Raw genomic sequence first — 25,994 nt, 5'->3', positions numbered from 1 at the left:
CGGCAGGAAATAATCAAACTCAGGGGTGAAATCAACCAAGTGGAAACAAGAAGAACTATTCAAAGAATTAACCAAACGAGGAGTTGGTTTTTGAGAGAATCAACATGATAAATAAACCCTTAGCTAGACTCACTAAAGGGCACAGGGACAAAATCCTAATTAACAAAATCAGAAATGAAAAGGGAGACATAACAACAGATCCTGAAGAAATCCAAAACACCATCAGATCCTTCTACAAAAGGCTATACTCAACAAAACTGGAAAACCTGGACGAAATTGACAAATTTCTGGACAGATACCAGGTACCAAAGTTGAATCAGGATCAAGTTGACCATCTAAACAGTCCCATATCACCTAAAGAAATAGAAGCAGTTATTAATAGTCTCCCAGCCAAAAAAAGCCCAGGGCCAGACGGGTTTAGTGCAGAGTTATATCAGACCTTCAAAGAAGATCTAATTCCAGTTCTGCACAAACTATTTCACAAAATAGAAGTAGAAGGTACTCTACCCAACTCATTTTATGAAGCCACTATTACTCTGATACCTAAACCACAGAAAGACCCAACAAAGATAGAGAACTTCAGACCAATTTCTCTTATGAATATCGATGCAAAAATCCTCAATAAAATTCTCGGTAACCGAATCCAAGAACACATTAAAGCAATCATCCATCCTGACCAAGTAGGTTTTATTCCAGGGATGCAGGGATGGTTTAATATACGAAAATCCATCAATGTAATCCATTATATAAACAAATTCAAAGACAAAAACCACATGATCATCTCGTTAGATGCAGAAAAAGCATTTGACAAGATCCAACACCCATTCATGACAAAAGTTTTGGAAAGATCAGGAATTCAAGGCCCATACCTAAACATGATAAAAGCAATCTACAGCAAACCAGTAGCCAACATCAAAGTAAATGGAGAGAAGCTGGAAGCAATCCCACTAAAATCAGGGACTAGACAAGGCTGCCCACTTTCTCCCTACCTTTTGAACATAGTACTTGAAGTATTAGCCAGAGCAATTCGACAACAAAAGGAGATCAAGGGGATACAAATTGGAAAAGAGGAATTCAAAATATCACTTTTTGCAGATGATATGATAGTATATATAAGTGACCCTAAAAATTCTACCAGAGAACTCCTAAACCTGATAAACAGCTTCGGTGAAGTAGCTGGATATAAAATAAACTCAAACAAGTCAATGGCCTTTCTCTACACAAAGAATAAACAGGCTGAGAAAGAAATTAGGGAAACAACACCCTTCTCAATAGTCACAAATAATATAAAATATCTTGGCGTGACTCTAACTAAGGAAGTGAAAGATCTGTATGATAAAAACTTCAAATCTCTGAAGAAAGAAATTAAAGAAGATCTCAGAAGATGGAAAGATCTCCCATGCTCATGGATTGGCAGGATCAACATTGTAAAAATGGCTATCTTGCCAAAAGCAATCTACAGATTCAATGCAATCCCCATCAAAATTCCAACTCAATTCTTCAACGAATTAGAAGGAGCAATTTGCAAATTCATCTGGAATAACAAAAAACCTAGGATAGCAAAAACTCTTCTCAAGGATAAAAGAACCTCTGGTGGAATCACCATGCCTGACCTAAAGCTTTACTACAGAGCAATTGTGATAAAAACTGCATGGTACTGGTATAGAGACAGACAAGTAGACCAATGGAATAGAATTGAAGACCCAGAAATGAACCCACACACCTATGGTCACTTGATCTTCCACAAGGGAGCTAAAACCATCCAGTGGAAGAAGGACAGCATTTTCAACAATTGGTGCTGGCACAACTGGTTGTTATCATGTAGAAGAATGCGAATTGATCCATACTTATCTCCTTGTACTAAGGTCAAATCTAAGTGGATCAAGGAACTTCACATAAAACCAGAGACACTGAAACTTATAGAGGAGAAAGTGGGGAAAAGCCTTGAAGATATGGGCACAGGGGAAAAATTCCTGAACAGAACAGCAATGGCTTGTACTGTAAGATCGAGAATTGACAAATGGGACCTAATGAAACTCCAAAGTTTCTGCAAGGCAAAAGACACCGTCAATAAGACAAAAAGACCACCAACAGATTGGGAAAGGATCTTTACCTATCCTAAATCAGATAGGGGACTAATATCCAACATATATAAAGAACTCAAGAATGTGGACTTCAGAAAATCAAATAACCCCATTAAAAAATGGGGCTCAGAACTGAACAAAGAATTCTCACCTGAGGAATACCGAATGGCAGAGAAGCACCTGAAAAAATGTTCAACATCCTTAATCATCAGGGAAATGCAAATCAAAACAACCCTGAGATTCCACCTCACACCAGTCAGAATGGCTAAGATCAAAAATTCAGGTGACAGCAGATGCTGGCATGGATGTGGAGAAAGAGGAACACTCCTCCATTGTTGGTGGGAGTGCAGTATTGTACAACCACTCTGGAAATCAGTCTGGCAGTTCCTTAGAAAAATGGACATGGTACTACTGGAGGATCCAGCAATACCTCTCCTGGACATATATCCAGAAGATGCCCCAACTGGTAAGAAGGACACATGCTCCACTATGTTCATAGCAGCCTTATTTATAATAGCCAGAAGCTGGAAAGAACCCAGATGCCCCGCAACAGAGGAATGGATACAGAAAATGTGGTACATCTACACATTGGAGTACTACTCAGCTATTAAAAAGAATGAATTTATGAAATTCCTAGGCAAATGGATGGACCTGGAGGGCATCATCCTGAGTGAGGTAACACATTCACAAAGGAACTCACACAATATGTACTCACTGATAAGTGGATATTAGCCCCAAACCTAGGATACCCAAGATATAAGATATATTTGCTAAACACATGAAACTCAAGAAGAATGAAGACTGAAGTGCGGACACTATGTCCCTCCTTAGAATTGGGAACAAAACACCCATGGAAGGAGTTACAGAGACAAAGTTTGGAGCTGAGATGAAAGGATGGACCATGTAGAGACTGCCATATCCAGGGATCCATCCCATAATCAGCATCCAAACGCTGACACCATTGCATACACTAGCAAGATTTTATTGAAAGGACCCAGATGTAGCTGTCTCTTGTGAGACTATGCCGGGGCCTAGCAAACACAGAAGTGGATGCTCACAGTCAGCTAATGGATGGATCACAGGGCTCCCAATGGGGGAGCTAGAGAAAGTAGCCAAGGAGCTAAAGGGATCTGCAACCCTATAGGTGGAACAACATTATGAACTAACCAGTACCCCGGAATTCTTGACTCTAGGTGCATATGTATCAAAAGATGGCCTAGTCGGCCATCACTGGAAAGAGAGGCCCATTGGACACGCAAATTTATATGCCCCAGTACAGGGGAACGCCAGGGCCAAAAAGGGGGAGTGGGTGGGTAGGGGAGTGGGGGTGGGTGGGTATGGGGGACTTTTGGTATAGCATTGGAAATGTAAATGAGCTAAATACCTAATAAAAAATGGAAAAAAAAAGAAGGAATAACAAAATACTCACAGGAGCAAGTACAGAGACAAAGTTTAGAACAGAGACTGAAGGAAAGGCCATCCAGAGACTGCCCAACCTGGGGATCCATCCCATATATAATCACCAAATGTGGACACTATTGTGGATGCCAAGAAGTGCCTGCTGACAGGAGCCTGATATATCTGTCTCCTGAGAGGCTCTGTTAGGACTTGACATATATAAAGGAGGATGTCCACAGCTCTCCATTGAACTAATCATAGGGTCCTCAATGGAGGAGTTAGAGATAGGACTGAAGGAGTTGAAGGGGTCTGCAGCCCCATAGGAAGAACATTACCAACCAACCAGAGCTTCCAGGGCCTAAACCACCAACCAAGAAGGGACCCATGTTTCCAGCTGGATATGTAGCTGAGTGTAGCCTTATTGGACATCAGAGGGAGACGAGGCCCTTTGTCCTATAAACGCTCAATGCCCTACTGTAGGGGGATGCTAGGGTGGGGAGATGGAGTGGGTGGGTAGGTGAGGGCACACCCTCATAGAAGCAGGAAGGGTCCCCCTGGTATATAGGGTTTCTGGGGATAAAATTAGGAAAGGGGATAAATAAATATCATGTAATGATATGTAAAGAAATAAAATATCCAGTAAAAAAAAGAATTTTAAGTAAAATAATACAAAAATGAAAACAATCAAATAAAGAAACAAACAAAACAAACAAAGAACAATAACCAAACAATTCAGTTGTGCCATGTGATTTTTTTTTTCTGGATTTGTCTTGTGAGAAGACATCTGATGTTTTTCTGAAAACAGACACTTGACAAGGCCCAATGTTTAGAAAGAATATAAGTGGAACCCCACAAACAGTGATAGGATGCTCTGGTCTTGGTTCTCCGTGCACTCCTTTCCCTCCTTGCTGGTCTTTCCGGGCTCGCTGGTCTCACTTCTTCCTTATTCATCAGTGTGGAATCTCAGGATTGTTTTGATTTGCATTTCACTGATGAATAAGGAGGTTCTTCACTGGTGTTTACACCAAAAACTTTCTGGATGCCAGCTAATTCTAGCCACATCGGCTGACTCGTGCTGACTCGTGCTGACTCATTGGAGGATTGCTCTTTTTGTTCGATAAAATTACCACTACTAATTCATGTTTATTCTGTCCTATTAAACTGGACGGATAGCGACCTAAAAACAAAGAGTGAAGTCACCCAAAGAAACTATTTCCAAACAGGTCACCATACCCATTTCTCTGTTAACCTTTCTCCCTTACCTCTGGTCAATGTGCTAGAAGAGAGGTTTCAATAATTAAGAACCCTAAACTATGTAAGTTTTGAAAAATCTAAGTCTTCAGGTAACCAATCCCAAAGCAGTAACTTCTGCTTTCAACAACATATTCCAACCTAATCACAAGTAACAATCATAGTATATTACCATAGTTACCAATCTGCTCACATTCAGTGGATAATTTAGGGCATGGGACATTTGGCACTGGCTTAGATGTGCACTCATCACTGACAAATAAGACGTGAGCCTTCAGTAATAGCAGCTGGGTTGTGCATGCTGAGTGAGGTCTAAAGAACTGGAACTCGAGGCCCTGCCTAGTTTCCAGACTTATAACTGTCACTTGAAAATTGACAATTGCAGAGAAAAAAACATTTTCATTGAATGTCAGTCTCCCCTCCTTCACTTCTTCCTCCATCCAGGTCTCAAGTACCTCTTACCCTAATAACTATTTGAAATACAAACATAGAGGTGTTTATAAATTATTTTGTATTTAATTTTTAACACTTTAGCATGTTGTTTTACATGTCATATAGCATTCTACAACAATGTGAGTCACTAATACAGTAACAAAAAAGGCCTCTGGGATTTTGTAAGGTCTCAGTCACAAATGGTTACTACCAATTCACACAGTCTAGAACACCACTGATAACATAGATAATGACACAATTCAAAAGAAAGTTATTTCATTTTAATGAGTAAAATCTGTGAATAATGTAGAAGTTAGATTTTAAAATTAACATTTATTAATAAGCAGATAAAAATTTAATGATAATACCACACAACACTAAGGGTATTAACTAAACTTTCTTGTTTGTCCAATATAGCTAAACTTCTAATTTCTATGAAAATAATTACTATTTTTGTCATTTTATTTTAGCGGAAGCAGCTCCTTTTTAGGGATTTATACTGGACTAATAAGCTTTGGTCACAAAGAATTTCACAGGCCTATTTAAAGAAATTTTTACATAAAAAAGGGATGGTCACACTGGTTGATATAAAGTTCATATCATTAAAATTATGTTAAGGTTACCTGTATGATACAATAATTAAAAAAGAGGTAAAATGATGTTAATGTAACATAATCACAAAAATAAAACATATGTATAATATAAATATACATAACAAGAAATATTTTAATAAAAAACAAATTCACTTTTTTGTCTGAAGATTCCTCTTGGATGTAGAGTATTCCTTAGTGTTTATGGGGTCCTAATTCACCCTCCAGCACTGCAAAATAAATAATACACCAATAATTGAATGCAATCTTTCAGTGATTTAGTATTTTAAGAGTATGAGCCATAAGTACTGTATAAAATGTTGATTATCAGAAAGCCATTACCCAGATAATAGTGTTTTCCCTTATTACTGTGTAAAGATTCACTCCCTGCAATAAGGGACAGATTTTCGAAAGAGAAGTGTATTAAAATATTCTTTACCCTGCCCCTAGGGCAAGCATTGCAGATGTGGCTGCTGTGTGTTATGTACTTCAATCTGTGGAAAAGAGGAGAGAGGCTATGTCTAAGCTCAGTGTTCTGATCTGAGAATATATGCATGCATACATAGCAGCTTAACATTCCTTGAAAGATAGTGAGCCTGAGACGATGTCCAGTACAGCACCGAGCAGTCACTAAATGGTTCCCAGGGCATGGAACAAGCCAGAGAAAACACAACCCCCCTTCCACCCTTGGACTGTAGGCCTCAGGCAGGAGTGAGTCTAAGACAGAAGACCCTCATATGGTGCCACTGGCACTTGAGTGGACCAAGCAAGAAGTGAACCTGAGATGACCACCAGACTAATGCTGTGGTGCAGGGACAGGGAGCTAGCCTGAGATGACCACTAGTCAGGCACAGTACAGTCCTAGGACAGATCATCCCACCGTGACTTCTGCCTAGTGCTTGAGCAAGACATTGAACTTTTAAACCATTCCTGGGATGACCTCAGACACTCAACGATCCTGGGCACCACTAAGATGAGCAATTAATTTGTAGAGAAATGGAAGAGAAAGAGAAACAGAAGGATGTGGTCACAGTAGAGAGAGAAGAACTGGAGACTCAAGGATAATGAGGAATATCCAGATGTGAGTAGCAAGAGATGCCACCTCAGACCACAGTGCAGTTCTGGCCTGTGCTGCCACCAGAGTTCACATGTGAGTCCATGGCCATGACGCATTAGAGGGTCTGTTACCAACAATGACCAGATGGATTTCCATGGTCTGAGCTGTTTCTTGGGGACATGTTAATACCTGCAGGGTGTGCAAAACTAGTTCCACATGTCATCAGGGCATCCTGGGAGAGCTGGCCCGTAGTGGGGGGAGGGGCAGGAGAACTCGCCCTACCCTCATTGACATTACCTGTGAGAGCAAGCCCTGCACCTGCCTCAGCAGCACAGTGGAGATAGATGACCTAGTGGCAGAGATACAAGCTAGCCCACCTGAGGGTGTGAGAGTGGGAGAGTTACTACTATTTAATGGCTGTGTGGTGACATGGGGGAGGGAGAGATGCCATCTCCCCACACTCACACACTTTATCACTTATAAAATTGGCCCTTGATTCTCAAAAGCTGCAGCACTTTGTATAGTGATCCCTCCATCTCACCTGGGCAGCACAGCAGAGCTGGCCTTACCCATGGGGGTTGCAGGTGAACAGGTCTTAAGAGTGTGAGCATATCCTGTAAGGCAAAAGACACTGTCAATAAGACAAAAAGGCCACCAACAGATTGGGAAAGGATTTTTACCAATCCTAAATCAGATAGGGGACTAATATCCAACATATACAAAAAGCTCAAGAAGCTGGACTCCAGAAATTCAAATAACCCCATTAAAAATGGGGTTCAGAGCTAAACAAAGAATTCTCAACTGAGGGATACCAAATGGCTGAGAAGGATCTGATAAAATGTTCAACATCCTTAATCATCAGGGAAATGCAAATCAAAATAACCTTAAGATTATATCTCATATCAGTCAGAATGGCTAAGAACAAAAATTCAGGTGACAGCAGATGCTGGCGAGGATGTGGAGAAAGAGGAACACTCCTCCATTGCTGGTGGGATTGCAAGCTTGTACAACCACTCTGGAGGTCAGTGTGGAGGTTCCTCAGAAAACTGGATATAGTACTTCCAGAAGATCCAGCAATACCTCTCCTGGGCATATACCCAGAAGATGTCCCAACCGGTAAGAAGGACACATGCTCCACTATGTCCATAGCAGCCTTATTTTATAATAGCCAGAAGCTGGAAAGAACCCAGATGTCCCTCAACAAAGGAATGGATACAGAAAATGTGGTACACTTACACAATGGAGTACTACTCAGCTATTAAAAACAATAGGGTTAATGGATGTATCTGGAAGATATCATCCTTAATGAGGTAACCCAATCACAAAAGAAATCATTAGATATGTGCTCAATGATAAGTGGATATTAGCCCAGAAACATAGAATACCCAAGATACAATTTACAAAACACAAGAAAATCAAGAAGAGGGAAGACCAATGGGTGGATACTTCGTTCCTCCTTAGAATAGGGAACAAAATACCCATGAAAGGAGTTACAGAGACAAAGTTTGGAGCTAAGACAAAAGGATGGACTATCCAGAGACTACCCCACCTGGGGATCCATCCCATATACAACCACCAAACCCAGACACTATTGCATATGCCAGCAAGATTTTGCTGACAGGACCCTGATATAGCTGTCTCTTGTGAGGCTATGCCAGTGCCTGGTAAATACCGAAGTGGATGCTCACAGTCATCTATTTGATGGAACACAGGGTCCCTAATGAAGGAGCTAGAGAAAGTACCCAAGGAACTAAAGGGGTCTGCAACCCTATAGGAGGAACAACAATATGAACTAACCAGTACCCCCCCCCCAAACTGTGTCTCTAGTAGTCTATAGCATAGTCTGCATATGTAGCAGAAGATGGCCTAGTTGGTCATCAATGGTAGAAGAGACCACTTGGTCTTGCGAAGATCATATGCCCAAGTACAAGGGAATGCCAGGGCCAGGAAGCAGGAGTGGTTGGGTAGGGGAGCAAGGTGATCGGAAGGTCTAGGGAACTTTGGGATAGCATTTGAAATTTGAAATGTATATAAAGAAAATGTCCAAAAAGAATGTGATCATAGGGAAGCCTGCCCTACTTCTTCTTGCAATTTAGTGCCACGGGTGAGGGAGAGATGCCTTCCTTCCCTCCCTTGCTTATCCCTTGTCCATTGCCACCTATGGTGGTAGAACCAGCCGTGCCCTTTACAGGCAACAACACAGGGAATGCAAGCCATGCACCTTGCATAGGCAGCAGAACAGAGCTGGACATGGTTATTGGGTTTGTTGAGGTGACCCACCACCCAGACCAGTAGAGCTGGAGAGTCAGTGGTCTGACCAACCCAGATTCAAGTCTTTAAGTTTTCCTACCTCAACATCTACCCCATGGGTGAACTTCTAGAGTACATGAAGGGGCAGGTCCTATAGATATGAAATGGCAGGATCTCCATGACACAGTGCAACAACAGAATATCTGAGAGGAATCCCATTGAGGTTCCGATATCAATAAAGTAGCAGAAGCCAGAAGTCTCAATCAGACCAACCAGTCATTGCAATGACCATTTGCAAGAAAAGATACTTGGACAAAAGGGTATTCTATGGAACACACTGTGGCACACTATTGCTTACACAAGATTTTTTTCTACGTTGTGGGGAAGATTGAAAGGGTGGATATCAGGTATAAAGGGAGAAGGGGATGAGTGGGATTGAAAAGTTAAATATCTATCCCTTTTTCTGATAGTCGTGCCATTAGAGGTACATATTGTTTTATAATACGACTGCAGCAGAAGGTGCAAAAAACTACTAAGACACGAATGGAATTCTATCAAGAACAGAGGAATCAAAGGTAAACAAAAGACTTTGTATTCACCAACATTAAAAGGAAACTAAAAAGTTGACAATGAAATAACTGAAAATACTTGCATGCCTGTGAAAGAATAGCATCTTATTTATATTAAGTTATATGTAATACTTCTTTGATTCCAAATGCATATGCAGTAGTGTTTATTTGTATATATGAATCAGAACTGTTTTTGGATTAGTAAAAAATAAAATTATAAAATACATTATAATTAAAATGAACTGTTTTAAATTTTAAACTGTATAATGAAAACAAATTTAGAAATATACATTTTAATCAAGTTACCAAAAACAGCTTTAAAATGTATGAAAATACTCCAAAATAGATGTATAAGTATATAAGCCAATTTCTCAAATTTGAAACTGATCATAAGCCAATTTATATGCACATAATGTGAAAGTACAGAAGTAATATAAAATTTATGGGCTTTTTTATATCTTCTGTAGATGTATGCAAGCTTATTCCTCTAACTTTCTTGGATTTAACTTTCTTGGATTATAGTATTCTATAATAGATCCAGAAGGAAAGGAATGGTTTTAGAAAATGCAAATGCTAAGTCATACTTATTTAATCCTGAGTAATTAAATAGGATCATTCCTATTTAAGGAACACATTTTTAGAAAGAAAAAATTTTGCATCCTGCAATGCTTATCATTAAATCCACCAATAGAATATCATCATATTATTGCAATAAAATTTGGGAGACTTCGTTTTACTTTCAGTAACACAGCTTGAATGGTCAGCCTATACACTCAGTATTATTTTTTCTACTCTATAACTTACAGCTCTTTAGTATAAAGTGACTGTTAATTTATAGAATGTAAGTAGTAGAAATATAGTATCTCTTTGGTAAGTTGTAACTTCAACAAATCAGTAGCTGAAATCTTTCGTATTAAACTTAGCTACAAAATTATTCTGTGCTTTACAAGTTTGGTATGAATATAAAGTATATTAGAATTATATATCAACTCTAGCTTTCTTAATATTACTTACTTCACACAGAAGCTTACATTACCATTTGCTAGTCAAATCAATGCTTCTGCAGACTACGACTTGTCAGATTTCACAATGTTTTATATCAAGTAGACCCTTGGAAAACTTTAATAATTTAACAATGGAAGGAAACACAGCATTAAAGGGATGGGAGATTAGCAAAATGACCCTGATGAGCATTAGATTATGTCTGTGTCCTTGAGGAGAATAGCGAGTTCTTCAATAAGCAAAATGAGGCTGCTTTCAGATCCCATCAGATTTTTCTAATTCCTTTCATTAAAATAAAAAAAGAAAATATTTATTAGCTGCAATAATTGTTTATGCAGACCAATGATAACACACCAAAATGCATTTTGTTTGTTCAAAACCTAATAGAGAGGTCTGTGAGATTGTGGTAGACCTATGAGCCAACATGCAGGGTGGACATCTAGAAGCTTAGAGCACATGGTACAATAGCTGCTGCAGTGCACAGCTTGAACTTGATTTTATCCATATGAACCTCCCAGTGACTGTGTGAAAACAGCTGTTTCATTAGTTATCTGCTCCAATTGCATTTTAGATTTAGATACATTTCCATGACTAAGGCAAATTTTAAGAAGTTCTGTATATGGGATTTAGCATGTCCTGACATAAGAAATGTACAGCTTGTAACTGAGCATTTCAATAGGAATTAATAAAATGAAAAAGTATATTTTCTCAACACACAATTATTTACAGGTGTAGAAGATGCTCAAATGTAAGGCTACTACCACTGTTTTGTTTCTAGTACTTTTAAGACATGGTAGTTAAATACATAAATAAGCACAGTAGGAAATGCTGTGGCTAGATATTTAGAACTTACAAATTAATAATACAGCATAAATATGTAGAGATGGTCAAAACAAAATAAAACATTATATTAGAATGTATGAGTTTCTCGAAATAATAGTAGCTCTGATAAGTATTCCCTCTGTAATTTCACACTCCCATAATTTCTAAAAAATAGAGAGCACACTGTTTCTTTCTTCTTAAGTCATTAAGTACAAGTCTGCCCTTCTTAAAGTAGTAGTATTTAATAAGCTTCACAGTTCCAAAATGATGCACTCAGACATTGACAAAACCAGTTCCATGATTCTCACTTTTTAATTAAATATTTTATTTGATATTCATGCATGCATATACTATGTTTTGATCCAATTCATTCTCTATATTTGTGTAGGGTGGACTCATCTACTAGAAAATGGGCAGGTTATTTATTTATTTCTCACTAATGGACAGAAGCAGGTGACTCCTGTTGTTGAATTAGGGAAGGCTGAAAGAAGCTGAGGAGAAGGGTAACCCTGTAGGAAGACCAGCTGTCTCAATTAACCTGGACCACCAAGATGTCTCAAACACTGGACCACCAAACAGGCAGCATACACCAGCTGATATGAGGCCTCCAACACATATACAGCAGAGGACTGCCGGGTCTGTGTTCATTTAGAGATGATGCACCTAACCAACAAGAGACTGAAGGCCCCAAGGAATTTAGATTCAGGTGGGGTGGTGGGGTGGGGATAATCAGGGACAGGGAGGTAGGGAGGAGTTGTGGGATGTGGAGCACTCAGAGGATGAATGAGGGTTTATAAAATATGGAGTATAAAAAAATAAAGAAATAAATTAGTTAAACAAACAAACTCTTCCTCTCCCACTAGCCATCAACTTCTTGTATGAGTATCATACATATCCATCCTGGGATTCATTGATTTGATCTTGTACAAGCCTTATGAATGTATTTATTAGCCACTGTAAGTTCATTTCTGCAACTGTACTGTCAGATCTGGCAAATCCACTTCACCACAGGCATGCACTCCCTCTGCCTCTTACAATCTTTCCACTCTTCCATGATTGTCTCTAAACCATGATGAGCGAGTGAGTCTATGTATTTGTGTCCGTGTCCGTGTGTGTGTGTGTGTGTGTGTGTGTGTGTGTGATCTAGATGTCTCACTAAGAGCTAAAACACCTGAAATTATGGGAGTGTGAAATTACAAAGGAAATACTCATGTGTGAGCTCCTGTTATTTGGAGAAACTAATGCACTCTAAGATGATGTCTTATTCTCTTACCCTAGCACTTAGGCTGATTGTTGGTCTCTACATAAACTTCCATATATTGCAAAAAGGAAGTTTTTTCTAGTAAGGGCTAGGAGATTACTAATTTATGACTCTAGAACTTAGGAGCAGTTTCTTTCTATGTACAATTAAAATATTAGTATGTCGTTCTCCACTCATTAACACTGTTCAATGTTGATGGTTATGGTTTTAAACACTTCTAAGTGAGTCTTCATTTAAATTGGTTTTCTTGTTCTTATACTCCTTCCTTTACTCAGCTGCTAATTTACTATGTGGCAGGAAACTATCAGATCCACTCTAAGTGGACAAAAAACTACCTCTTAGATAGTTCATTATTAAGCAACATGCCACCATTGGGAAGGCAGGTCTATCTTCTTGTCATTAACACACAAGCCTTAAATCTGTATTAATAGCTCCACTTTTGTGCTTTGCTTGTGGAGCAGCATAACAGTGGTTTAATGATAATTTACTCTTTTAAGGAACAGTGTCTGAACCATAAGGGAAAAACACATGTTCTGTGCGTAGCTTTTGCCCATATGTTCTTCTTTGACATGGATCTCTAAATAGGTGCACTATTTTCCGTTGTTACCTGTAAGCCAGTCTTACATTCTCCAGTGCAGTATCCTAGCTCCTCGTGGATCTGAATGAAGCAGTTCCCAATACCTTTCTCTGCCAATTCAGGCTTAGTCCTTAGGGAAAATCAGATTCTTAGTGTTTTCTACCTTTATTCCCTAAGCAATCGAGGTTTACTAGGGTGCTATACATAATATTTACAACAATGTTCTGATCATCCCCCAGTACTGCTTCAAGTTCTAAGAAAGTTTGCTTAGATTCATTCTAGTTGAACAAATTTTAGAGTATTTTATAGGTTTTGCTGAGTAAAAGCCTGAGGGTGGTTTTTGTTTCGAGATGTCCTGCGTCTCTTTGCTCTATTTACCAAAGGTCAGGAGGAACATATGGCCCCAGTGATTCGGAAGTTACCACAAGCAAGTTTATTTAGAACACTGGGCACCCATCCCAAATGGAAGTCAATTTGCTCGCTTCAGTTGTTTTCCTACGGAGTACTTAAACTGTAGGCTGATAGCCAATTTTGTGTTCCAATCTGCTCATCAAATGTTGAAACAATGATTGCGACTATTTGCACAACTATTTCCCAACATATTGGTTTGCTGCCATTTGAAACTACAGAAAAAAAATTAGTTATTCTCTGTCTGCTGCATGCCTAGGACAGACATATTAGATGCTTCACTGAGTCTTGCTTCATTACTGCCTTTAACACTTGTTTGAGTGCTATGATCCTGGGATATAGAACAACTGTCATCCTAAAAATCAAACATATAGTTTTTTAAAACTTGATATTTTATTTGTTTACGTTTCAAAGTTGTACCCTTTCCTGGTTTCCTCTATGCAAACCCCGTAACCCCCCTTACCCTGCTTCTTTGAGGGTACTCTTCTACCCACCCACCCCACTTCCACCAAACTGCCCTAGCATTCCTCTACACTGGGGCATCAAGCCTTCACAGGACCAAGGGCCTCCCCTCCCATTGATGCCAGATAGGGCCCCTTCTGCTCCTTCAGTCCTTCCCCTAATTCCTTCATTGGAGTCCCTCTGGTCAGTCAAATGGTTGGCTGCTAGCATTTGTATCTGTATTGGCCAGGATCTGGTAGACCCTCTCAGGATACAGCTATATCAGGCTCCTGTCAGCAAGTGCTTCTTGGCATCCACAATAGTGTTTGGGTTTGGTGTCTGCATGTGGGATGGTTCCCCAGGTAGTGCAGTCTCTGGATGGTCTTTCCTTCATTCTCTGTTTCACTCTTCGTCCCTGTATTTCCTTTAGACAGGAGCAATTCTGGGTTAAAATTTTGGAGATTGGTGAATGGCCCCATCCCTCAACTGGGGTGGAGGATGTAAGCCTAGCCTCAGTATACGATCTTGACAGATCGTTGAAATAATCATTTCTCACTTGTAATAAGTTTTGCTGAAGTTCTTCATTCTTCATTGGCTCATTATCAATTCTGTAGTACATGCTAAAGATTTTTTTCTAAGGAGTGAAAATGCATTCTAGTTTCTCATTTATTTATTAAAACTCCCCTTTATACTACATGAATTTAATATATTGTATTATTATGTATGCAGTGTATGTGTGGCACACATGTGAGTGCATGTGCATATATGTGTATCCAGGGTGTCTTCATCAATTATTCTACACCTAATTTTTGATGGAGTCTTCCAGTGAATCTGGATCTCAATGACCTAGAAAGGTGAGCTGGCATCAAGTTCCAGGGATCCTATTGTTTTTTCTTTCCAAGGTCTAGGACTGCTGGCAAGAGCCACCATACTTTGTTTGTTGTGTTGGTGCTGAGAATTGACCTCCAGTCTTCATGCTTGCAATGCAAGCATTTTACTAGCAGCCATGTCACCACTTCCAAAATTTGTTATTTTGAACATGGACAACCCATTATATGAATGTAAAGCTTACAAGCATACTTTTAAATACAAATGTGGTATGTGCTCTTTGTACACACACTCCCTCCTTCCTCCTCCCCCCCTCTCTCGCTCTCTCGCTCTCTCTCTCTCGCTCTAGCTCTATCTAGCTCTATCTTTAGCTCTACCTTTAGCTCTACCTCTATGTGTTTGTGTATGTTTGTTTGTGTGCACTAAGAGTAATTGTATTATTTATACCAGCTTTGTATTCAAAAGTATGTTTTACCTATAGATTGTTGATTCATTTTTTGCAGCTAAACATCATCTTACTCAAACTGGAGGTAACATTATCAGCTTGTGGCAAATTAATTTACATCTATTCCTTTCTTTGTCTGAAACAGCATGCATTCGAAGAGCATATTAACACACCTGCAGGTATTATTTCCATCATTACTCTTCACATTTTTTTGCACTTACAATCAAGCTCCTAAAGAATTATGAGGATGGACAGGACAGTGTGACCCTAATGTGTCAGTATTGTACAATGTGCACAAATTCTACAGGTGCTGGGCCATCTTATATGAAATCCTTCCTAAACGTATATATGAACTCCACCCTCACATGAGCCAAAATAAACCATTTCTGCATTAATTTGCAATTTACTTGTGTCGAATTTACCACAGCAATCAACAAGACAATTAATCTAAGAAACTATGTATTCTTTAAGAAGTTAAATTTTCCATTATTTGTGACCATATTGATCAAATTTAAGGATGCTATGCTGAGCAAAGTAAACCAGTTAACAGAAATAAAAGTACTGACTATGCCTACTTACACGTTGGGTCATAACCAATCAAACACAAAATGTGGAGTAGGATGTTGGTTACTTCTGCCTGGCGGCAGGTGTGAAATGGGGTGTTGCTGGGTAGAGTACAAAGTCTCAGGAGAAAAGATTTTCAAACTATTGTCTCCTAGAGTCTTTATATTCAACAAGAACATATACTTCAATGTATCTAAAATTAAATTTTATATGTTGTGGTATAAAACTAATAGGTAAATGATGTAATGACTATGTTACCTTAATTTATTTCATCATAGCTACAATTACATTGTACCCTGGAGATGTATCCACTTGTGATTTGCCAGCTGAAAATACTGCAATTCCTGGTCCATGCCCCTTCTCCCCTAGCTGCTTTTCTTTAGATACTTCAATGCTGGTACCATGGTAGCCCTCTGAACTTAAAACTGTAACAAAAGATGAAACAATACTGGTTATGAAACTAAATGAAAGATTTCATAGAATCATTTTCTGCAGAAGGCAATTTAAATGTAAGTTTGGAACAATCTGGTACCATAAACAAAGGGAGCAAGTTCTGTTAAATATCAACTATGAGACAAGAATTTCATTTGGAGTACAGTTCTTCCTAGAATCCCTTACAATAATAGAAGTCCCAACTTCCCCCCTCACCATGAATCACTCTACTCAAACTGTTTTTAAGAAGTCTGCAACCCTATAAGTAGAACAACAATATGAACTAACTAGTACCCTCAGAGCTCGTATCTCTAGCTGCATATGTAGCAGAAGATGGCCTAGTCGGCCATCACAGAGAAGAGAAGCCCCTTAGTATTGCAAACTTTATATGCCCCAGTACAGGGGAATGCCAGGGCCAAGAAGCGGGAATGGATGGGTAGGGGAGTAAGGCAGAGGGAGGGTATAGGAAACTTTCAGGATATACTTTTGAAATGTATATAAAGAAAATATCTAATAAAAATAAATAAATATTTTAAAAAACGAAATGCAAGATTAGGCTCTACTAATTTAGGTCTAAATATACTTAAACAGATAGCATCTATTCACTAGAGCTGTTAGATATTTCAATCCAAAGACCGAGTCTTTCATGCTTAGGATAGGGCAAATTATTGCTTAATGTTCATCTGTGGGGGGTTGAATAAAAATGCCCCCATAGGCCCTTAAGGAATTGCACAGGTGTGACCTTGTTGGAACTCGATGTGGCCTTGTTGGAGAAATGTGTCACTGGGGGCTTAGCTTTGAGGATTCAAATGCTCATGCCATCCCACTGTCACTCTCTTCTCCTGTGCCCTGCCAATTCAGATGTACAACTCTCAGTTCCTTCTCCAGTACCATATCTGCCTGTGCATTACCAGGCTTCCTGTCATGACAGTAGACTAAACCTTTGAACTGTAAGCTAGCCCCAACTAAATGCTTTCTTTTTCTAAGTTTTGCTGTGTCACACTGTCCCTTCACAGCAATAGCATCCTAAGAAATCAATTTATTCCAAGATGGAGACTCAATTTTGTTCTCACAATATTCCAGAATAGTTTTTATTTTATTTTCTAAAGCCACTTGCATGTATGTGGGTTATGAGCCTCTCCAATCTAGGGCAAGAAAACTCCTATTTCACAAGTATTGCTTCTTTTTTATTTCTGTGTAATTGCTCCATAAATTTTATTAAAATGAACTATCCTTGATACATTTACTTAAGTTAGAGAATTATTTCTTACTACATGCCTCCTGCTCAATCACTCTTCACTCAATCACTGTCCCTGGGCTTAATCAACGTGTGTATAAATGGATTTTAAGTTCTTGAACCTCTCAACACTAACTTCTCCTAAGTTCAAACTGTATTGTAAATTGCATTAGTTTTCATGCTTTTCTATGTTACTATAAACTTATTTCCAAATAATATCTATAGTAATTTTTAGATGTGAACATATCAATATCATTTATTATTGCCTTGTTTCTCCACTGCTAATATTGCTTGGTGGTTTTCCTTGGTACTTGAGATGGAACTTTGCTGAAATTATACTATGAACAGCATGCTGTTTCACAAGCTAACTTTAACTCAGCTTTTCACTGTTGTCTCATACTATTCTTCCATTTATGCACATCGCTGCTCAACTCCATTGGTATTCTAGGTGAGCTATTTGGTGGCTTTCTACAGAGCACTAGGATCATTCCCTGGGAACTCACACACCACAGGGTCCAGGGAGGCAGTAGGCTAAATGTAGATCTTAACCTCTCACTCCTCTCTTCCATATGCAATTTCACAGTCTTCTCTCTAACTCTATAGCATACCATCTGCTGCACCCTCCCCTCTTCTCTGCCCCATCACCAACAGACTAACCAGATCTTACCCTCTATCTTGTTTCCACAATCACCTACACATCTCATTCCAGCGCCTAGCTGCAGCAGGCATTCCCTGGGCATACAACAGCCAGCAGGCGACTGAAGTAGGGAGGCTACCTAGAAGCTGTCTATCTTTGCATCACACCTCTAATCCTCCAGTTTCACCCACACCTGTAGAAGAACACCTGCTAATAGATCTCCTTACACTGTACCTCCTTCATCTTCAGAGGATAATGAATATTCCCTTCTCCAAATTCCGGCTCATTCATCCATTTGTTTCAGGCTCCAACTCCAGCAAGCATTCCCTGGGACACCTCCAGCCAACCTGCCAGAGAGCTTGTAAACAAGAAAGGCAGACAGGCAAACTACTTTCCTTCCTTTTTCCCAAATACACTTCCTCAATCTCCTCACCAGAAGTAGCAGACTGCCCCATTCCCATGAGACTAAACTGACCTATTAGAAGACCATGCATTTCAGCCTATAGTAGACCACTTCAACATGCCACCTCTAACTCATCCTATTTCTAAGTATCAGCTACCAATAGTTAGAAACATTGCAACTAGAATTCCAGTGCCTACACCTGACAGAACCACAGAAGGATTCCCTACCAGGCAGCACACAGTCATATGATACTTTATAAATAAGTAAATAAATAAATAAATAAATAAATACAGAAAAGGCAACAGAAACCAAGGAATAAAACTTCCACTAACAAAGACAAAATCAAATATCAGCAACTAGCTTACACTCATCATGAACCAAAATACCCAGGAGAAGGATAAAATCAGAGTCAGTAATAACTAGGATGGTATGTCCCCACCAGAGCACAGCAGCACTATTTCAAGAGACTCTGAGAAATGCAACATGGCAGAAGAATACTACAAGGACGTTTTAATTTATTTTTTAAGATTTATTTATTTATTTATTTATTTATTTATTTATAAGTACACTGTAGCTGTCTTTAGACACACCAGAAGAGAGTATCAGATCTCATTACAGATGGTTGTGAGTAACCATGTGGTTGCTGGGATTTGAACTCAGGAACTCTGGAAGAACAGTTAGTGCTCTTAACCACTGAGACATCTCTTTAGCCCAAGACAAAGACCTTAAGAAAGCATTTATGACTCCAGTCCTTAAAGGGGAAATAAATAAATAATTTAACTAAATTTATGAAAATAGCAACAAAGAGTATAAGAAAATGAATAGAACAGTTCAGGACCTGAAAATGGAAATAGAATCAGTAAAGTAAAGCCAATCCGAAGGGAATGTATAAATGAAAAATTTAGGTATTCAAATAGAACCTAAGAGACAAGGATGACCAATAGAATATAAGAAATGAAAGAATCTTAGGCACTGAGATTAAGCCTATAAGGTTGAAAATAGTCACTTCTATTGAACAAAATAATAAGTATTAATAAAAAACATTAAAAAATCCAAGAAATCTGAAACAATGTGAAAGGACCAAATCTATGAATAATAAGAATAGAGAAAGCTAAAAATGAAGGCCAAGTGTATAGAAAATGTTTCCAACAGAATCATAGAAGAAAATTCTTCCATCCTAAACAACATGTCTATCAAGGTACAAGAAGCATACATAACACCAAATAGAATGATTCAAAAAAGGAATTCTTCTTGGTACATAAATATCATAACACTAAGTGTGTAGAACAAACAAAAATGTTTTAAATGACAAAGAAAATGAACAAATAACATATTAAAACAAATATACTAGAATAACACATACATTGTAAATCTAAAATGGAGAAGAGACTGGGCAGGTGTTCTATAAACTCCTAAAGAACACAGATGTTAGCTCAGACTACTAAACCCAGGTAAACTGTTAATTACATACTGGAATATGTGATAAAAACATTTAAATAATATCTACATAGAAACCAAACCTTACAAAAAGCAGTAGAATGAAAATTTCAACCTGAAGAGGTTAACCACACCCAAAAAGCACAGGGAATAAATATCACATAATCAGAAGAGGACACACACACATCAAATAAACTTAATCAAGAAACAGTGCTCATTGGTAATTCTAAGCCTCAATGACCTCAATTCCTCCAATAAAACAACACAGACTAACAGAATGAATGCAAAGAAAAAAAAAAAGGATCCATCTTCTGCCTCTAACCAAAAGAAAGACAGACCACTCCTCAATATCAAAGACAGACACCACCATAGGGTAAAAGCGTGGACAAACCTATAGCAATGTACTTAAGAATGAAACAGGTATACCCATTATAATACCTGACAAAATAGAATTCAAAAAAAATAATCAGAAGAGATAAAAATACTATGTATTCCTAAAAGTAAAACTATACAAAGAGAATTGCAAATCTTAACATCTGTGAGACAAAGAAAGAAACAAACCCCAAGCCCATAGAAGAAACACTTCTAAAACTTAAATCATATATTGCCCTTCACACACTGATACATACGATGTTTTATTACCATACTCACACCAACAAAAGGTCAAACAGACAAAAACTAAACAGAGAAATACTGTAGCTAACTGACATTATAAACCAAAGAGACTTAACAGATATTTACAGAACATTTCAACCAAACACAAAAGAATATATCTCTTCTCAGCAACCCATGGAACTTTCAACAAAATTGACCACACACTAGGATACAAATTAGTCTCAACTGAATCAAGAAGATTGAAATCACACTCAATATTCTATCTGACCAGGAAAGATGAAAATTGCATATCACCAAAAATAGAAACAAAAAAGAGTTTACAAACTCCTGGAAACTGCACAACTCAGTACTGAATAACAAAACTGATCAAGACAAAAAATTAGAAAAAGTTAAAACATCATTAGAATTCAATGGAAAAAAACAAAACACACAAACTGATTGGGGTGCAATGAAGGCAGTTGGAGAGTCAAGATCCTATGGCCCAGTCATCCGTCAATGAGAGGAGAGACCCTTGGTCTTGTGAAGATCATATGCCCCAGTACAGGGGAATGCCAGGTCCAGGAAGCAGGAGTGGGTGGGTTGGGAAGCAGGGCGGGAAGAGAGTATAGGGGACTTTCGAGATAGCATTTGAAATGTAAATGAAGAAAATATCTAATAAAAAATTTTTAAAAAGAAATTTGAAAGAATAACCTAATAGCAGACCTAAAAGATCTAGAAGAAAAAAGTAGGCATACCAATAGATGCAAGCAGAAAGAACTAACCAAAGTTGTAGCTGAAATTTTTAAAAGAAACAAACAAACAAAAAAAGTAACACAAACAAAAATAAAACAAAGATTTGGTTCTTTAAGAAAATCAGTAAAATTGAGCAACAAGCACTTATCCAAGTTAACTAAAAGGCATACAGAGAAAATCCATATTAATAATTACAAATTGAAAGTGTAACATCACATGAAATACCAAGGAAATCCAGGAAATTATAAGGACATATTTTAAATACCTATATTCCATCAAACTGGAATATCTAAAAGAAATAGATAATTTTCTAGATATGTGCCACCTACCAAAAGTTAAATCAAGATCAAGATAATCTATTTAATTGACTTATAACACATAGTAAAATAAAGGCAGTTATTAAAAGTCACCCAAAAGAAGAAGAAAAAAAAAGATCCATGACAAGATGATTCTAGCAAGTAACTGTAGCAGAAATTCAAAGAGTCAATGCCAATCAATATTCCTCAAATTATTTCATAAGTTATAAAAAGAATGAATATTGTCAAATTAATTTTAAAACAATAGGTTAACTCCGGTACCTAAACTACATGAAGACCCAACAAAGAAAGAGAATTATAAACCAATTCACCCTATAAACATAGATGCAAAAGTCCTCTATAAGATATCTGCAAAGCAAATCCAAGAACATTTCAAAATGATTGTCCACCATGATTCATTCAGTTTCATGCCAGAAATGTGGAGATGGTTTAACATGAACCAATTAATGTAATCCACCAGATAAACCAACTAACAGACAAAAAACACATGATGATCTCATTAGATACAGAAAAAAACCCTTTGACAATATCCAACACCTGTTTATGATAAAAGTCCTGGAATGATTTGGGATACTTCAACATAATAAAGGCAGTTTATATCAAGCCCATGGCTGACATCGAATTAAATGGAGAGAAACTCAAACAATTTCACTAAAATCAGAAAAAAAGGAAAGGCTGCACACATTCTGCATATCTATTCAATACAGCACTTGAAGTAATAGCTACTGCAACAAGGCAAAAGGAATACAAATTGTAGTGTAAGGCTAGAAGTCAAAGTATCTTTATTTCCAGATAATATGATTATATATTGATTACCTTAAAATTCCCACACAGAAACTTTTTTTATTGTTCACTTTACACCCCAATTACAGCCCCACCCATCTTCTTGGTTCCTACCTCACTCAACCCCTTTCCTCTTCTCCTCTGAGAGGGGGAGACCCCACCTGGATATCACCCCCATGCTTGGTCTTTGGTGGGTCAGTCTCTGGAAACTCCCAAGAGTCCAGATTATTTAATTCTGTTGGTCTTCTTGTGCCACAATTATGCCCTTCAAGTCCTTCAATCTTCCCACAACTCTTCCACAAGACTCCCCAAGCTCTGACTGATATTTGGCTGCATCTGTTTCCATTGGCTATTTGGTGGAGTTCTCAAAGGACACTTATGCTAGGCTCCTGTTTACAAGCATATTAGGGTATCAATAATAGTGTCAAGATTGGTTCTTGGCCAATGGAATGGGACTCAAATTGGACAAGGCATTGATTGGTCATTCCCTCTGTCTCTGTTCCACCTTTGTCCCTGTACATCTTATAGGCAGGACAAATTTTGGGGAGAAGGTTTTTAGATATATTGGTGTCCCTTATCCCTCAATTGGGAGTCCTTCCTGGCTACAGGAATTTGACATTTCAAATTCCATATGCCCCAATGCTAAGAGTCTCAGGTAGAGTCACCTCCATTCACTCCCTGGGGCCTACTCACACTCCCATTTCAGGTCTCTGACAAGTCCTAAATTTGCCCCCCTACCTGCTCTCAATTTCTGTTCTTTCCCCCCTGTGCACCCGATCTAACCCCGATTTCTCTCACCATTCCCTTTCATACCCACTTTCCTCCCTCTATTCACCCCCAATGTCTCTTTTAGTTACCGTTCTGAGTAAGTTTCAATCATCCTTTCTTGGAACTTCCTTATTATTTGGTGTCTTTGGCTCTCCACAAAGAAACTCTTACAGCTGATAATCATCAAGTATCTTGATATAATATTAACTCACAAAAATCTGCAGCATTATGATACGCAAATGACAAACAGGCTGAGAAAGAAATTGGAAGGAAAACACACCTTTCAAAATAGCCTCAAATAATATAAAATATCTTGGGATATCTCTAATCAAGCAAGTGAAAGACTTGTCTGATAAAAACTTTACAACACCAAAGACAGAAATTGAAGAAGACATAAGAAGATAGAAAGATATCCCATGCTCATGGGTTGAATAGTAAAAATGGCCATCCAAGCAAAAGCAATTTACAGATTCAATTCAATTCCCCATCAAAATTCCAACAGAACTCTTGAAAGATCTTAATTGTCATCTTAATATAGAAACATAAAAAAAAACCAAGAATAGGCTTTTTAAATTCTTCAATAATAAAAGAATTGCTGAAGATATTGCTATACCTCAAATTGTTCTACTGAGCTATATTAATAAAACAGTATAGCATTGGCAAAAAAGCAGACAGTTGATCAATGGAATAGAATTGAATACCTAGACATAAATCTACTTACTAATGGCCTGATTTTTATGAAGAGGTAAGAAAAACATGCTGGAAAACAAGACAGCATCTTCAACAAATGATAGTAGTCAAACTTAATGACTGCATGTAGAATCCTTATCGTTCCATATTTACCATTCTTTACAAACTCAACTCCGTATGGGTCAAATACCTCAACATAAGACCACTGGATCTGATAGAAGAGTAAGTTTGTAATAGCATTAAACTCATTGGGATAGGAAACAAATCTGAATATAACACAATTACATAGGTACTGAAATTAACAATTAATAAATGGGATCTCATGAAACTGAAAAGTTTTTTTTTCAAATCAAAGCACACTGTCAGTCAGATCAAGTGACAGTCTACAGAACAAAGATTTACCAGATACACATCTGACATAGGATTAATGTGCAAAGTATATAAAAAGCAAAAAAGACTAGATATAAACAAAAAATAAAACAACTCTTAAATGAAGTACAGATCTAAACAGATAATTCTCTAAAGAAACTCAAATGGTAGAGAATTATTTAAATGGTCAACATCCTTAATCAATTGGGAAATGTCAAACAAAACTATTTAGATATTTCATCGTACACCAATCAGAATGACCAAGATAAATAAAGCAGATAATAGCTCCTGCTGGCAAGGTAACACATTTTGTTGAACACTGAGAAGTTAAGCAGATAACCTACCTAGAGCCTTCAACCAACTACCTAGTGTTCTTGGTAACAGAAGGAACTCTGCATGATATAAATATCAACACAAGTAGAAATGCTACTATCTACAGTGGTGTCCTGCCTGCAATGGATGTCAGTGCAATGATGGTACCAACTTCTTGGAGCAACCAACAAATATCTGATTCAAGTTAAAGCCACTTCATGAGATGGAACCCATAATCAACCTCTGCTTGGGTTCCAATAACCTAAGATTTTCCCAGGAACCAAATACTACTCTTCTAGGGGAAAATGTACCAATACAATGACTCCTAATGATATTTTGCTCTGCTCAAAGATCTGTGCCTTGCTCAGCCATCATCAGAGAAACTTCTTTTTCCAGCAGATGGAAAATTCAGAGATTCCCAGCCATCAGAGCCATCAGATCACTCAGCCCTACATTAAGTATCTCAATCAAATACCTCTCCGCCCGATTCAGAGAACCCTGAGCAGGGGAAAGGAAAAACTGTTTGAGCCAGGGATGTTGGAAGACACCAAGGAAGCAAGGCCTTCTAAACTGAAAGTGTGATGCACTAATAAACTCAAAGAGACTGGGCAGCATGCACAGGTCCTGCAGGAGCCTGCACCAGATATGGCCCTGGAACTAAAAGAAGTAGACACATACCCTATCCCTAACCCAAACGCTATTGCCTACTGAAAACTACTTGCAAATGAAAAATTAGTTTTCTACAAGGAGTTTATCTAGGGAAACAAACTACTTTTAATGGTAGACAGGTTACCCAAAAGTAGATGACTACAGAATGAACCCATTGGCATCTTCAGAGGTTCTTTGCTTCATAATGTCTTCAAAAGGCTTTATATTTTTTCCGCCCCTATAGGTTTTGCATATATATTTTTACTTCTGATTTTTGTACTAACATGGGATTCCTGAATATGCAAATCAGTGTCTTTCTGCATTTATATCTGATTCTTGTGTCTTTTCTTCTGCTCATTTCCCTCAAATATTTTTTGTCTTATTCTGATTTTTTTCCTTTTTTTTATTAGGTATTTTCTTCATTTACATTTCCAATGCTATCCCAAAAGCCCCCCGTGCCCTCCCCCCCCACTCTCCTCCCCCCCCCCACTCCCACATCTTGGCCCTGGCATTCCCGTGTACTTAGGCATATAAAGTTTGCAAGATCAATGGGCCTCTCTTTCCACTGATGGCCGACTAGGCCATCTTCTGATACATATGCAGCTAGAGACACAAGCTGCGGGGGTGGGGGGTGT

The 25,994-nt window shown here is 38.2% G+C and overlaps 1 protein-coding gene and 1 pseudogene across 9 annotated transcripts in view; one reads left to right on the top strand and one right to left on the bottom strand.

Annotated features, from left to right (window-relative positions):
• Nucleotides 1-25,994, bottom strand: part of Galnt13 (polypeptide N-acetylgalactosaminyltransferase 13) — a 682,099-nt gene that overhangs the window by 545,979 nt on the left and 110,126 nt on the right. The window lies entirely within an intron of this gene.
• Gm24549 lies at nucleotides 6,195-6,333 on the top strand (annotated as a pseudogene).

Source organism: Mus musculus, chromosome 2 (genome assembly GCF_000001635.26).
Source record: "Mus musculus strain C57BL/6J chromosome 2, GRCm38.p6 C57BL/6J".
In the NCBI taxonomy this organism is placed as follows: Eukaryota; Metazoa; Chordata; class Mammalia; order Rodentia; family Muridae; genus Mus; species Mus musculus.
Note: the sequence above shows the minus strand (reverse complement) of the source record. Positions and strands in the feature narration are given on the sequence as shown.